The following is a 13531-nucleotide window of genomic DNA, read 5'->3' on the forward strand; positions in this document are numbered from 1 at the left end:
TTCTCCATGTAAGTGGTTAATAGTGTTTGTGTGGAGCCACAGCCCCGCCCACCACAGGTCACAGGCCAACAGGTAGGAGGCCCAGGCAATAGACATCCAGAGACCACACTGCACAGAGAGGGCCACTGCAGGAACAATTGCGACCCCCACCTAGAAAAGGTCAGAGTTGAACCCCGGACACACCCAGGCAGACCAGGTAATGGGCCCATCGACCCAAAGATCCAAGGACCCCGCCGCCTGGCAGTGACCCAACAGAGCCAGGAGGGCCAGGGCCCACCAAGCAGTTCCCGGGAGTGAGCCAGTCTACCACTGGGCAGCCGACCCCAGATGCTGAGAACCACCAACGCACTGGCGGTCAGGGGCATCATCCATCGGCACGGGGTGCCATCCCATGGGGAAGCCTGAGATGGGGAGTCCAGGACCCGACTTGCCAAATAATCCTAGACAAGCAGGCACCCACAAACACAAGCAAATGTTCCCACCCACATTCACACTGGGCAGTGGTGGCCTAGTGGTTGACGTTGAAGAAGCAGTCCCATAATCAGAAGGTTGCCGGTTCGAATCTCAATCCACCAAGGTGCCTAAACATATATACATATTTACAATTTTACAAACAAACAAGAACCCCCATTTACATTTTGTCCGTTGTGAAACTGATAAATGTGAGTCTTTTCCTTTTTGTAATGTGAACTCCAGCTCCAGCCACGTACCTCCCTCCAGACAGGTGAACTCAGTCTGGCCGGAAAACTAGACTGACCCAATATCCTCCCCACATTCCCGACATTTCCGACAGTTTAAGCCCTTACAAACACTAAAAAACAGATTTTGGTCAAATAAAATTACACAGCATATTTAAAAGGAAATAAAAACCAAAAATACATTACTTACATTTCTTCCCTGCAACATAGACATTCATACTTACTCTAATCTCCCACAGATGGGCAGTTTACTCTAGGTCAAGGAGACTGTCTCTCTTCACCCAGAGGCCCTTCACGTACCAGAGAGTCACCACAGCCACCACCACCGTTTCGGCTTAAGCCTCATGGATCTTCAAATGGACCAGTAGCATTATACACGTAATGTATACCATAACACTGGACTAAAACCTACTCTGCACTGTCCAGGACCTCCAAACATGGACAGATGCTCTACTTTGGAGTTTGGACTTTTTTTTCTTTCCTTGGGAAAATCAATTACATTTACAGCATTTACCAGACGCCCTTATCAAGAGCGCCTTTCAGTCAGTAGTTACAGGGACAGTCCCCCCCCTGGAGACACTCAGGGTTAAGTGTCCTGCTCAGGGACACGATGGTAGTAAGTGGGGTTTGAACCTGGGTTTCTGGTTCATAGGCGAGTGTGTTACTCGCTAGGCTACTACCACCCTCTTCCTCCCCTGAATTATTGTAATATATTCCAATTCCTGCAGCTCTTGAAGGTGAAGCTGCCTTTGGCACAATCACCGTCCAACAGAGACCATCTACTGATCAAATGAAGACATCAACTCAAGTTCAGGAATCTCAATCAATATAAAAGTTTTTTAAATATATTGATCCACTCCGTAAATAACAGCAAAATGTATTTCTTTTTGGCCTAGATCGTCCACTTGAGGTGATGGTGGGGATAGTGGACCTCATGGTTGGTCTCATAATGTTTGGGTGTCTCTTACACTGTACAAACAAACAATGCAAGATTAACGTCATCATAATTTCCTGAATAATTCATTATACAATAAAAACAAACCTAAACATGTGACTTCCGAATGAAGATTTTGTTTAAGACAAAAAATGTATTTGAATATGACATATGGAGAAATGCGTGTGGTCAACTAGTGTAACCTGATTCAATATCAAGCACGCCTTGTTGACCACGGCCTTTGTTTAGTAACGGGACAACATCCGAAAAGGAGAAGAACCAACTTTAACAGCAATAAAGGGATTCCTGTTTGCCCCGCGTACGCGAGCTGGCCCGGAAAACCCATGACAGTCCCAGATGTCGGCGTCGCCGAGCTGGACAGATGATGGAGCATAGAGGTCGGCCTGTTACTTGAGTCGAGGTGAGCCGTGCCAAACAACGACAGAGCACCGATCACTGGTGCTTTCTGAACGCTCCACACCAGAACACTGCTTTTCTGCAGGTGGTAAAGATTTTACTTAAAAATGGAATTTTTTTAACGACCAGATCGTTTTTGAATGTCCTGGCGTGAGACCCGACAGAAACAGGACGTCAGAAACAGTGGTGGCCTAGCGGTTAAGGAAGCGGCCCCGTAATCAGAAGGTTGCCGGTTCCAATCCCGATCCGCCAAGGTGCCACTGAGGTGTCACCGAGCAAAGCACCGTCCCCACACACTGCTCCCCGGGCGCCTGTCATGGTGCCCACTGCTCACTCAGGGTGATGGGTTAAATGCAGAGGACAAAATTCACTGTGTGCACCGTGTGCTGTGCTGCTGTGCTTCACTTCACTTCTGCATTGTAAACTTTGATTCTGTTTGGATCCAGTAGTGCATCGTGAAACGTTGCTGACCTCTTTTTAAACCCCAATAATGATAAGGATGAAAAAACTGCCGGTGGACTCGATTATGGACCCCAAATTCCCGGCTGGCGCTGCAGCCCATGAGCCAGAGAAGAAAAGTGGATGTAATTAAAGAGACTCGTAAAAGTCTCGCCAGCCGCCTCATTCGTGTACAAGTGTGACACTGTGTTTTAATGGAGTGTTGGTCTCCACCATCAGCACTTCGGAAGGCCTGGCCTCTTAATAAAACCCGTCTGATGAGCCTGGCACCAAAAAAGACGCTTTTCTCTAACGTTCGTGTAAATGCTGAGATTTCATATTTCGTATTCGGAACAATGGACAAAAATATTAAACGTTTCTGGCATGCGCTTTCACGGCCTGAATAGTTTGATTTGTGAGTTTTATCTGCCTGAAGGAGAACCTGCCGTTTAATCCACAGTAAGTTAACAGCCCGCCCGATGACCGGAGGTTCTGCCAAATGCTCCACAGTCACATTTTACAGCATTTACCAGACGCCCGTATCCAGAGCGACTTACAGTCAGTAGTTACAGGGACAGTCCCCCCCTGGACACACTCAGGGTTAAGTGTCCTGCTCAGGGACACGATGGCAGTAAGTGGGGTTTGAACCTGGGTGTTCGGGCTACCACCACCCTGGATGGGAGTAAAGACTCTGGAGAAGTGTCAGGGCATCACGTTTCACAGCAGAGAAGGAACGCGCCGGAACCCTCATTAGGATGAAGGTAGACAGGCCCGGCGTAAACAGGGAATAAGTGGCTCCTGTCAGAGACGGAGACGGCTCCTGTCACAATTACCCTCCCTAATTAAGATCCTGGTCAACAAAAAAATCTTGATGACTGAGGAAGCGATTTAATTAGCCATGACTTACAGCTCTTAGTTCCAGACAGTCAGGAAACAATTAAGTCCTTCTTAGTCCACGTAATGGCTTCAGAGAGCCTGGGCTATTCAAACTTATTCTATTAATAACACATAGATTATGATTAATCACCAACTTGACTCATTCAGGATGAAAAAAATGAACTTAGGAAATGACGTACAATCCAATTGCTTAAAACTCGATATCTATTGACGTTAATCATGGAGCCCAATAAAAAAAAAAAAACGATCAATCAAAATACAGTAAAAATACCAGAATGCAAGGAAAGGGATTTCCTCCCAAACCTGGGGTCACACTGTCCATCTGCTCCCTGGTCTAGGTCTTCCTGAGGGACGCAGGAGAAGTACTGCAAGCGGATTCCTGACCTAGAAAGCACAGAGTTGTACCAGACGTTGCACCTTTACTAACGTTACAGTATTCCCACAAAGAACTGGACAGAAACAGGACGTGTATCTGCAGTTCTACACGACACTGCCTGGTACGGAGCAGCCACGCAACAGACAGACTAAAAAAGGACTGTCCCTCTGTCCTCCATCCGGGACCTGTTCCTCTCAAACACCAGAAAAAGGGAAGGAAGATCATCGGTCTCCCCCTGTCCTCCATCCAGGACCTGTCCCTCTCAAACACCAGAAAAAGGGAAGGAAGATCAACGGTGTCCCCCTGTCCTCCATCCAGGACCTGTCCCTCTCAAACACCAGAAAAAGGGAAGGAAGATCAACGGTGTCCCCCTGTGCTCCATTCAGGACCTGTCCCTCTCAAAGACCAGAAAAAGGGAAAGGAAGATCATCGGTGTCCCCCTGTCCTCCATCCAGGACCTATTCCTCTCAAAGACCAGAAAAAGGGAAAGGAAGATCAACGGTGTCCCCCTGCGCTCCATTCAGGACCTGTCCTTCTCAAAGACCAGAAAAAGGGAAAGGAAGATCATCGGTCTCCCCCTGTCCTCCATCCAGGACCTGTTCCTCTCAAACACCATAAAAAGGGAAAGGAAGATCATCGGTGTCCCCCTGCGCTCCATCCAGGACCTGTCCCTCTCAAACACCAGAAAAAGGGAAAGGAAGATCATCGGTGTCCCCCTGTCCTCCATCCAGGACCTGTTCCTCTCAAACACCAAAAAAAGGGAAAGGAAGATCATAGGTGTCCCGTTGGGCTCCATCCAGGACCTGTCCCTCTCAAACACCAGAAAAAGGGAAAGGAAGATCATTGGTGTCCCCCTGTCCTCCATCCAGGAACTGTCCCTCTCAAACACCAGAAAAAGGGAAAGGAAGATCATCAGTGTCCCCCTGAGCTCCATCCAGGACCTGTCCCTCTCTAACACCAGAAAAAGGGAAAGGATGATCATCGGTGTCCCCTTGGGCTTCATCCAGGACCTGTCCCTCTACACAGTTATCTATACTTGTGGCATTAATTCTGTAATATTGGTATTTCCTGTACTAGCTCTGATGGAAGATAGTTGTTCAGATTTCTGTGACTTCAGGTTCTGGGGCAGATGGGGACATGCTGAGGGTCCTTGACTGGCTGCACAGCATGGTTCTGAGGTATCTGTATTGGATGCATGGTGTTTGTTGTTTCACATGTGCAATTTGGATGAAATTCTTTTCATAGATCTCACTGATCTACACATATCAGAACTGACATGAAAAACCGCTAGTGGACATTTGGGAAACCCCACAAGAAGAAGGTCAGAGAAGCTCTAGCACTACAAGCACCTTGCACAGTTGAGCATCAGTAACACGTAAAGGAGTAACAGCGCCACCTGGCGGCTCAGATATTCAGTACACTCATGATGTGACAGTACGTTTCACTTTGCTTCTTGAGATCTTGAGTATCATTTCATGTCAAATAGACTAAATAATGCATTCAGTGGTCTGTCTTCAAAGTGTGGCCCCCCGATGTACCAGCTGGTGGCCTGAAACTGAATCCTTCTTTTTCCTTTAGTCCCACTTTCCACCTCTTTCTTCTTCTCTCTCATTCTTTTCTTTTTCGATATTTAAGATATTTGTTGGTTATTATGGATTGATCATTGTTGTATGCCTAAGCACACACCCACACCCACACAGAGGAGACGAGGTCTGTCCTTGAGGCCTCACTTAGCTGGTGCCCACACGGGTCCTGGGAGTGAACATGCAGAAAAACACAGATAACACCGATAATCACACATATTCTTAAGGAAGATTGGTTAAGCACACACACAGTTGCCAGTCTTTTCGGTCTTCTTGATGTTTCCTGTGCATGTGAAAGAGAAATGCAGAGTTATGCAAATAGTCAAATGCAATGATTAAATCATGTAATGTATATATATTTGTATCTATATATGATTGCATTATACATTATTTAACCTGATTAACGTGACACTCATTGTTTCATAATAATTTCCTGAATAATTCATTAAACAATAAAAACAAACCTAAATATGTGACTTCCTAATGAAGATTTTGTGAGTTATGCAGAGAGTTATTATTAAGTGACAGAGTTATGCAAATAGTCAAATGCAATGATTAAATAATTTAATCAGGTTATATAATATAAAATGCAATCATATACAGATACCAGCAATTCGAACCAGCAACCTTCTTCTCAACCGCTAGGCCACCACTGCCCTACTGCCTGCTGCAGTAAACACCAGTAAGAATCGTGTGGAAATGCAAGGCAAGGTCAGGGAGGCTGATGGCCTATAAGATGCTGGTCTAAAACACATTTCGATTGAATTCTTTTATATTACGGTTATGTTTACTGAGTCTCTATTTGTGTATTTTCAGCCTCCTCCAGACCAGACTTTAAATAATAATACAAATGATTTAACTTTCATTTTATAATTTACCTTCCTAAATGTGGTCGGGATGTTATGGGAAATTGTATATATTTCTTATGTGAACTCCAGCTAAACTTACTGTTGTTCTATAAAGCTGTTGTTTTTTCCTGGGTGGGAACATCATTGACTGTGCAGTCAGGGTCGAATTAATGGGGTACCCTGTGGCTCAGTTCGCCTCAGTGTGCTGCAGGACCAGGGAGGGGAGAATTCTCCATATTATCGGCTGTATGTCTTGTCAGTTAAAAACCAAACTGATACCCTAACCTGAATGGGCGCAATAGACGTGGATGGACGCCTGAAACCTGGGGCCGGAGCGTCCTCTGTCCTCCTTAACTCCACCAGAAGGGAAAAAACCCGCAAACGAAAGAAGAAGGGATAAAACATGCATCCAAATGGAAAAAAACTAACTGGGAGGAAAAAGGTACACCCAGAGGCCAAACTGGGGAAGATCCACAACCATGTTTAACCATAAACCAGCCATCCCCCTTAGCTTCTCCTCCAGCCTCTATTACGGCCCAGCTTCAGGCCTGAAAACCTGGGAGCAATCTGGTGCCCCCTTGTGGATGGGATGTGATTGTGAAAGTGTTCTGTCTAGATACTCCACATCCTAACATCCTATGTAGAAACAGAGTAAGGTGTTATGTTACAGGCATAAATTATTGATACGAGTTTAAATGTGTTCATTTATTTCACGTGAGATTAAAAAACTGAAACTGTGCTGGACGGATCAGAGCTGAGAGCTTCAGGAATTTAATCTCAGTAGGCCAGAAACTGGGTGCGGCACATAAAGAAGCAAGACGACGAGTCTTTTCTTCCTAGATACAATATTAATTATCCAAAAGATTGTATTAATACAAAATGATATAATAAATCATTTTAATGAATGTACGTAAAAAGATCTATCTGCCAAAAGTGAGTCTTTTCACCCATAATTAGCCAATCAAGCAAGAGCCCTCTTACAAAACGAACATTAGAACCATAATAAATGACTGTCTGTGAAGATTCTCAGTCATCCAAGTGAAATTGTCTGAGAGTTGAGTCGTGGCCACTGGACTTCGTTCTTCAAGGTAGATATGTTTCATTCTGCATCCGCAGAAACTTCATCCAGATTCACAAAGCTCAACGTAGGAGTACTGAAAAGTAAAAGGATCTTTACTTTGCTTAAATTCTACTCAAGTACAAGTACCCATCTAAAAATCTACTTAAGTAAAAGTAAAAAATTACTTAATTTAAAATTTAGTAAAAATTACTTAGTCATAATTTCAATACAACTCTAGTCATTTGTATTCAACTTTTAGGTGGTATAATGTACAAGTTGTGTTCAGACCACCCTATAAAACGGTTTTAAGCACAGTTGGCCACAAAAGCCCCAAAATTGTGAATAGTACAGGGAGTGCAGAATTATTAGGCTAATGAGTATTTTGTCCACATCATCCTCTTCATGCATGTTGTCTTACTCCAAGTTGTATAGGCTCGAAAGCCTACTACCAATTAAGCATATTAGGTGATGTGCATCTCTGTAATGAGAAGGGGTGTGGTCTAATGACATCAACACCCTATATCAGGTGTGCATAATTATTAGGCAACTTCCTTTCCTTTGGCAAAATGGGTCAAAAGAAGGACTTGACAGGCTCAGAAAAGTAAAAAATAGTGAGATGTCTTGCAGAGGGATGCAGCACTCTTAAAATTGCAAAGCTTCTGAAGCGTGATCATCGAACAATCAAGCGTTTCATTCAAAATAGTCAACAGGGTCGCAAGAAGCGTGTGGAAAAACCAAGGCGCAAAATAACTGCCCATGAACTGAGAAAAGTCAAGCGTGCAGCTGCCAAGATGCCACTTGCCACCAGTTTGGCCATATTTCAGAGCTGCAACATCACTGGAGTGCCAAAAAGCACAAGGTGTGCAATACTCAGAGACATGGCCAAGGTAAGAAAGGCTGAAAGACGACCACCACTGAACAAGACACACAAGCTGAAATGTCAAGACTGGGCCAAGAAATATATCAAGACTGATTTTTCTAAGGTTTTATGGACTGATGAAATGAGACTGAGTCTTGACGGGCCAGATGGATGGGCCCGTGGATGGATTGGTAAAGGGCAGAGAGCTCCAGTCCAACTCAGACGCCAGCAAGGTGGAGGTGGAGTACTGGTTTGGGCTGGTATAATCAAAGATGAGCTTGTGGGGCCTTTTCGGGTTGAGGATGGAGTCAAGCTCAACTCCCAGTCCTACTGCCAGTTTCTGGAAGACACCTTCTTCAAGCAATGGTACAGGAAGAAGTCTGCATCCTTCAAGAAAAACATGATTTTCATGCAGGACAATGCTCCATCACACGCGACCAAGTACTCCACAGCGTGGCTGGCAAGAAAGGGTATAAAAGAAGAAAAACTAATGACATGGCCTCCTTGTTCACCTGATTTGAACCCCATTGAGAACCTGTGGTCCATCATCAAATGTGAGATTTACAAGGAGGGAAAACAGTACACTTCTCTGAACAGTGTCTGGGAGGCTGTGGTTGCTGCTGCACGCAATGTTGATGGTGAACAGATCAAAACACTGACAGAATCCATGGATGGCAGGCTTTTGAGTGTCCTTGCAAAGAAAGGTGGCTATATTGGTCGCTGATTTGTTTTTGTTTTGTTTTTGAATGTCAGAAATGTATATTTGTGAATGTGGAGATGTTATATTGGTTTCACTGGTAAAATAAATAATTGAAATGGGTATATATTTGTTTTTTGTTAAGTTGCCTAATAATTATGCACAGTAATAGTCACCTGCACACACAGATATCCCCCTAAAATAGCTAAAAATAAAAACTAAAAACTACTTCCAAAAACATTCAGCATTGATATTAATGAGTTTTTTGGGTTCATTGAGAACATGGTTATTGTTCAATAATAAAATTATTCCTCAAAAATACAACTTGCCTAATAATTCTGCACTCCCTGTATGGTGCAACTTGAATACTACAATGAAAAAGATAAGAAAATAAAGCCAAAATCAAAGGATCCAAAACTGTGAAAATGTTCAAGGACTTATTAATAAACTGCGCTTTTTGTTCTTTCTACAGCAAATATATCAGTTGTCTTTACTGACAAATGAGCTCACTGACTGCAGATATAAAAATGAAATAAAGCGTCCTGCCCCACAGAATACTACAGTATTAGACTGTAAAGCTCTTGTTCAGATTGAGTAATGTAATGTATGGAATAGTGGAAAATTGATCAAGTTCATTTTATCACCTCAGAATTCAACATACAACACCCCATAATGACAAAGTGAAAAAAGTTTAATCAAAGTTTTAGTAAATATTTAAAAAAAACAAACTTGAAAAGCACATGACAGAAACTGAGCTCTGGTGCCTCCTGTCTCCCCTGATCATCCTTGAGATGTTTCTGCAGCTTAATCGGAGTCCCACCTGTGGAAAAACCACTCGATTGGACCTGATTTGGAAAGACACACACCTGTCCACATACGGTCCACGTCAGAGCACAAAAGCCAAGGAATATTGTAGACCTCAGAGACTCTGGATTATGTTGAGGCACAAATCAGGGGAAGGTTGCGGAATATTTCTGCTGTTTTGAAGGTCCCAATGAGTACTGTAGTGCCGCTCGAATTTGTTCTTCTGTGCCACTTCTTGAAGACAACAAGCATTTGAAACGCGAGTAAGTCCAGATATTTTGTACAAAAAACGCGTTTAATTAAATGAACACGAAATAAATCACTCTGGCAACTCGTTAAAAACTGTGCTGCTTTCAACGTTTCTAGCTTCTAGCTTTCTAGCTATTTACAAGTGACGGACGGGTCTGTCTACCGGAAGCTCAGAAATAAATAAACCAATGAAAATACAGCAACAAATATTAACCAAATCATGCACTTCAACAAATACAATCACTATGCACTCCTACAAACCCCCCCCCCTTGATGCAATTATCACCCCAAATTAATTAAACAATAAATTGGCTCTTACATCACCCAGTCCCTAATTGGTTATCTAGAGGGCTAAGCACTCACAATTTAAAGAGCCAAACCATCATAGCATCTACGTCCATGAACCAGTCACTTTTTCCTTTTCACTCTTCCAGCGCTGCTTCTTCCAACAAGAAGCACAGCTTGTTCACAGGTCTTTCTAGAGTGCTCGTCTTTGTATTTATCTCTACTTTTCGCACCATTCCACTGGAATCTGGTAATCTGGTGTCTTCTGTGTTTTGTTGAGCTACTTCCTGATGGGTCCATTCACAACTCAGCCAAAAGAGGACATGTGGCTATCTCAGCCTGGCGATCTATGAAGTTCACCAAATCAGCAAATTTTGCTCTTGTACCTTTTTGGTCTTTAATCTCATAAGCATCAATATGCCAGCGTTCTTTCATTTTGTGGGGTAGTTTGCATATCGCTATCCGTAAATTTGTAGGATTATCCAAAAATTCCATGTCCTCCATGGAATTGCGACATATTGCAACTAAAAACATTGCATATGCATTTAATGCCTTTCCATCATCGGTCTTCACCTGTGGTCATTTGAGGGCTTTGTTGATGTATGTACTGGCAATCCGTAGCTCATTCCCATAATGCCGATAAAGTAGGCTTTTTGCTTCATGGTATCCTTTACTAGGCATCATATGCACACAACTTGCGCTTCACCAGCTGTAAACTGCTCCAAAAAATTAAGCCTTTTGTTCAATTGCATGCTTGAATGCCCTAATGAAGGACTTGTAAGGCAGTGCATTGCCCTTAAATATAGGAATGTCCTTTGTTGGTAGCTTTAACATGTGCAATAACAGTAGTTTGTTGTGGTAGAATCTCTCTTTCTTTTTATTAATTCTCACTGAAGGCATCAAAACTAGGGCTGCAACTAATGATTATTTTATTAATCGATTAATCTGTCGATTATTTTGATTAATCATAGAAAAAAGAAAAGCATTCATTTCCAACCCTTTATTCAAAAACAGAACCAAAATCTTTAGAAAGTGCACAAATATGTTGCTCCTTGAGCTGTTATAATAATAATAAAATAAAAATGGACTAACACTAGCAGTGTAGCTATACATGACAACAGATTGAAAAGTGAATGGTCCAAAAAAGGCTAGTGAATAAAAACATGTCTTTAGTCTTTTAATGCAAAGTAACTATAGCACCCCTGCTTTACTACTGTTATTAACACGCTAACGCTAACTTGTCATGCCTGTCAATTTATCAGACAACAACAACAACAACATTTATTTCTTATATAACCCAAAATCACATACAGTATGTCTCAATGGGCTTTGACAGGCCCTACAGTTGACACCCCCCACACTTGACCCTTATGCACACAAGAAAAAACTCAACACAAAAAAAACTCTAGGAGAGAGAAAAAAAGAAAGGAAGAAGTGATAGAGAGGGACCCCCTTCCAGGGTAGTGTGAGCCTGCAAATGGTGTCAGTGCAGGGTTTGGGATGATATAATAATAAGTCATACAGTTGTAGGGTTGGAGAAGTCCAGGATGTAGTCAGTGTCATGGTATAGATTACGTGTCCATAATGATGTTACTGGTCCATTTGAAGATGTCACATGACTCAATCATGTGACTAGGAGCAACACGGAAACGAGGTAACGTGTGCCCTATAAATTGACGAGAGAGCAGCTGCCGGCTGCTCGGTCATTGATTGGCACTCGTTGTCAGACCCTGCTCCGCACTCCTCGAACCAAGTAAGCCCGTTCCAGTTTCCCTGTAACCCCGACACCTGATCTCCGTCCTGTCGCCCTGTTCTGTCCTGTCCTGTCCGTTTTGCCTTAGACGCGAACGACAACATCAGCGTGGTGTTGCGGCTCGTGCCGCCCGCGTTCGCAGAGTAACGCGGAGGAGCTTACCTGCCTCCGTGCGTCCCGCCGCACCGAGGTCTCTCGTCTCCTCCTACACGACTCTCTCATTCTGGTCCCGGTTCGCGTGTCAGAAGATCCCTATAGCTGTAGTTGTAACGGTGGTGGTGGCTGTGGTGACTCTCTGGTTTGTTTCATATTTTGTCCTTGTTAAGCAGTTGTCAGGAACCAGGATGTATCTGCTGGTCTGATCACTGGGGTCTGCCAGTAGTCTGGACGCTTGATTCCGTGTCTCGGAGAAAAACAAACAGAAGCAGCGGCAGACGGTTGCACTGTACAACCGATACTGAAATATGTGGTTATAGTGGTATATTGGTGCTACAGTGGCCCGGTACCCTCACTAGGACAGCCTAACTGGTGAATTTAACTTTTGGACTTTATAATTGACAAAAAGAAGTGAAATGAGGAGAAAACAGATAGGTTTTGAGATTGGATTTAAACACTGAGACTGTGTCTGAGTCCCGGACACTGACAGGCAAGCTGTTCCACAACTGCGGAGCTCTATAAGAGAAGGATCTGCTCCCAGCTGTGACCTTCTGCACCTTTGGTACCAGTAGTGACCCCGCACCCATTGATCGAAGGGGGCGTGGCGGTTCGTAAAGAACCAAAAGTTCACTCAGGTACTGTGGGGCGAGACCATTTAGAGCTTTATAGGTTAAAAGTAGGATTTTGTAGTCAATCCTAAATTTGAGGGGTAACCAGTGCAGTGATTGTAAGACTGGGGTGATGTGGTCAAATTTCCTGGTTCTGGTTAGAACTCTGGCTGCAGCATTCTGTACTAGCTGGAGTTTACTCATGCACCTACTAGAGCATCCAGACAATAATGCATTGCAGTAATCTAACCTTGATGTAATAAATGCATGGACCAACTTTTCTGCATCATGCATTGAAATGATATTTCTTATTTTCGCAATATTTCTAAGGTGAAAGAATGCTATCCTAGTGACATTATCTACGTGCGAATTGAATGAGAGACCTGCATCAATGATGACACCTAGATCCTTCACTTCAATACTCGGTGAGATATTGTGTAGTCAGCCAGTTTATGCCTGGCTGCTTGAGGCCCAAGGACAAACGCTTCTGTCTTGTCAGGGTTTAACAGGAGAAAGTTGGTGAGCATCCACTGTCTAATGTCCTTCAGACAATTCTCTATATTGTTCAGCTACTGTCTCTGATCTGGCAATGCTGACAGATACAGCTGTGTGTCGTCAGCGTAGCAATGAAAGCTAATACCGTGTTTGCGGATAACGTCGCCTAAAGGTAACATGTATAGAGAAAAAAGTAACGGACCTAGGACAGAACCTTGTGGAACACCAAACTCTACTTTACTATGTGAAGACGAAACACCATTGATGTCCACAAACTGATATCGGTTGGTCAAATATGATCTGAACCAATCAAGGGCTGTTCCCTTAATCCCGATAACATTCTCTAACCTGGCAAGGAGAATAGCGTGATCAAT

General features: G+C 43.5%; 1 pseudogene; it reads right to left on the reverse strand.

The window, feature by feature from the left end:
* Positions 1 to 303: 303 nt before the first annotated feature.
* The window catches only part of LOC114789811 (actin-related protein 6-like), a 45659-nt pseudogene continuing 32431 nt past the window's right edge, over positions 304 to 13531 (reverse strand).

Source organism: Denticeps clupeoides, chromosome 5 (assembly GCF_900700375.1).
Source record: "Denticeps clupeoides chromosome 5, fDenClu1.1, whole genome shotgun sequence".
Lineage (NCBI taxonomy): Eukaryota > Metazoa > Chordata > Actinopteri > Clupeiformes > Denticipitidae > Denticeps > Denticeps clupeoides.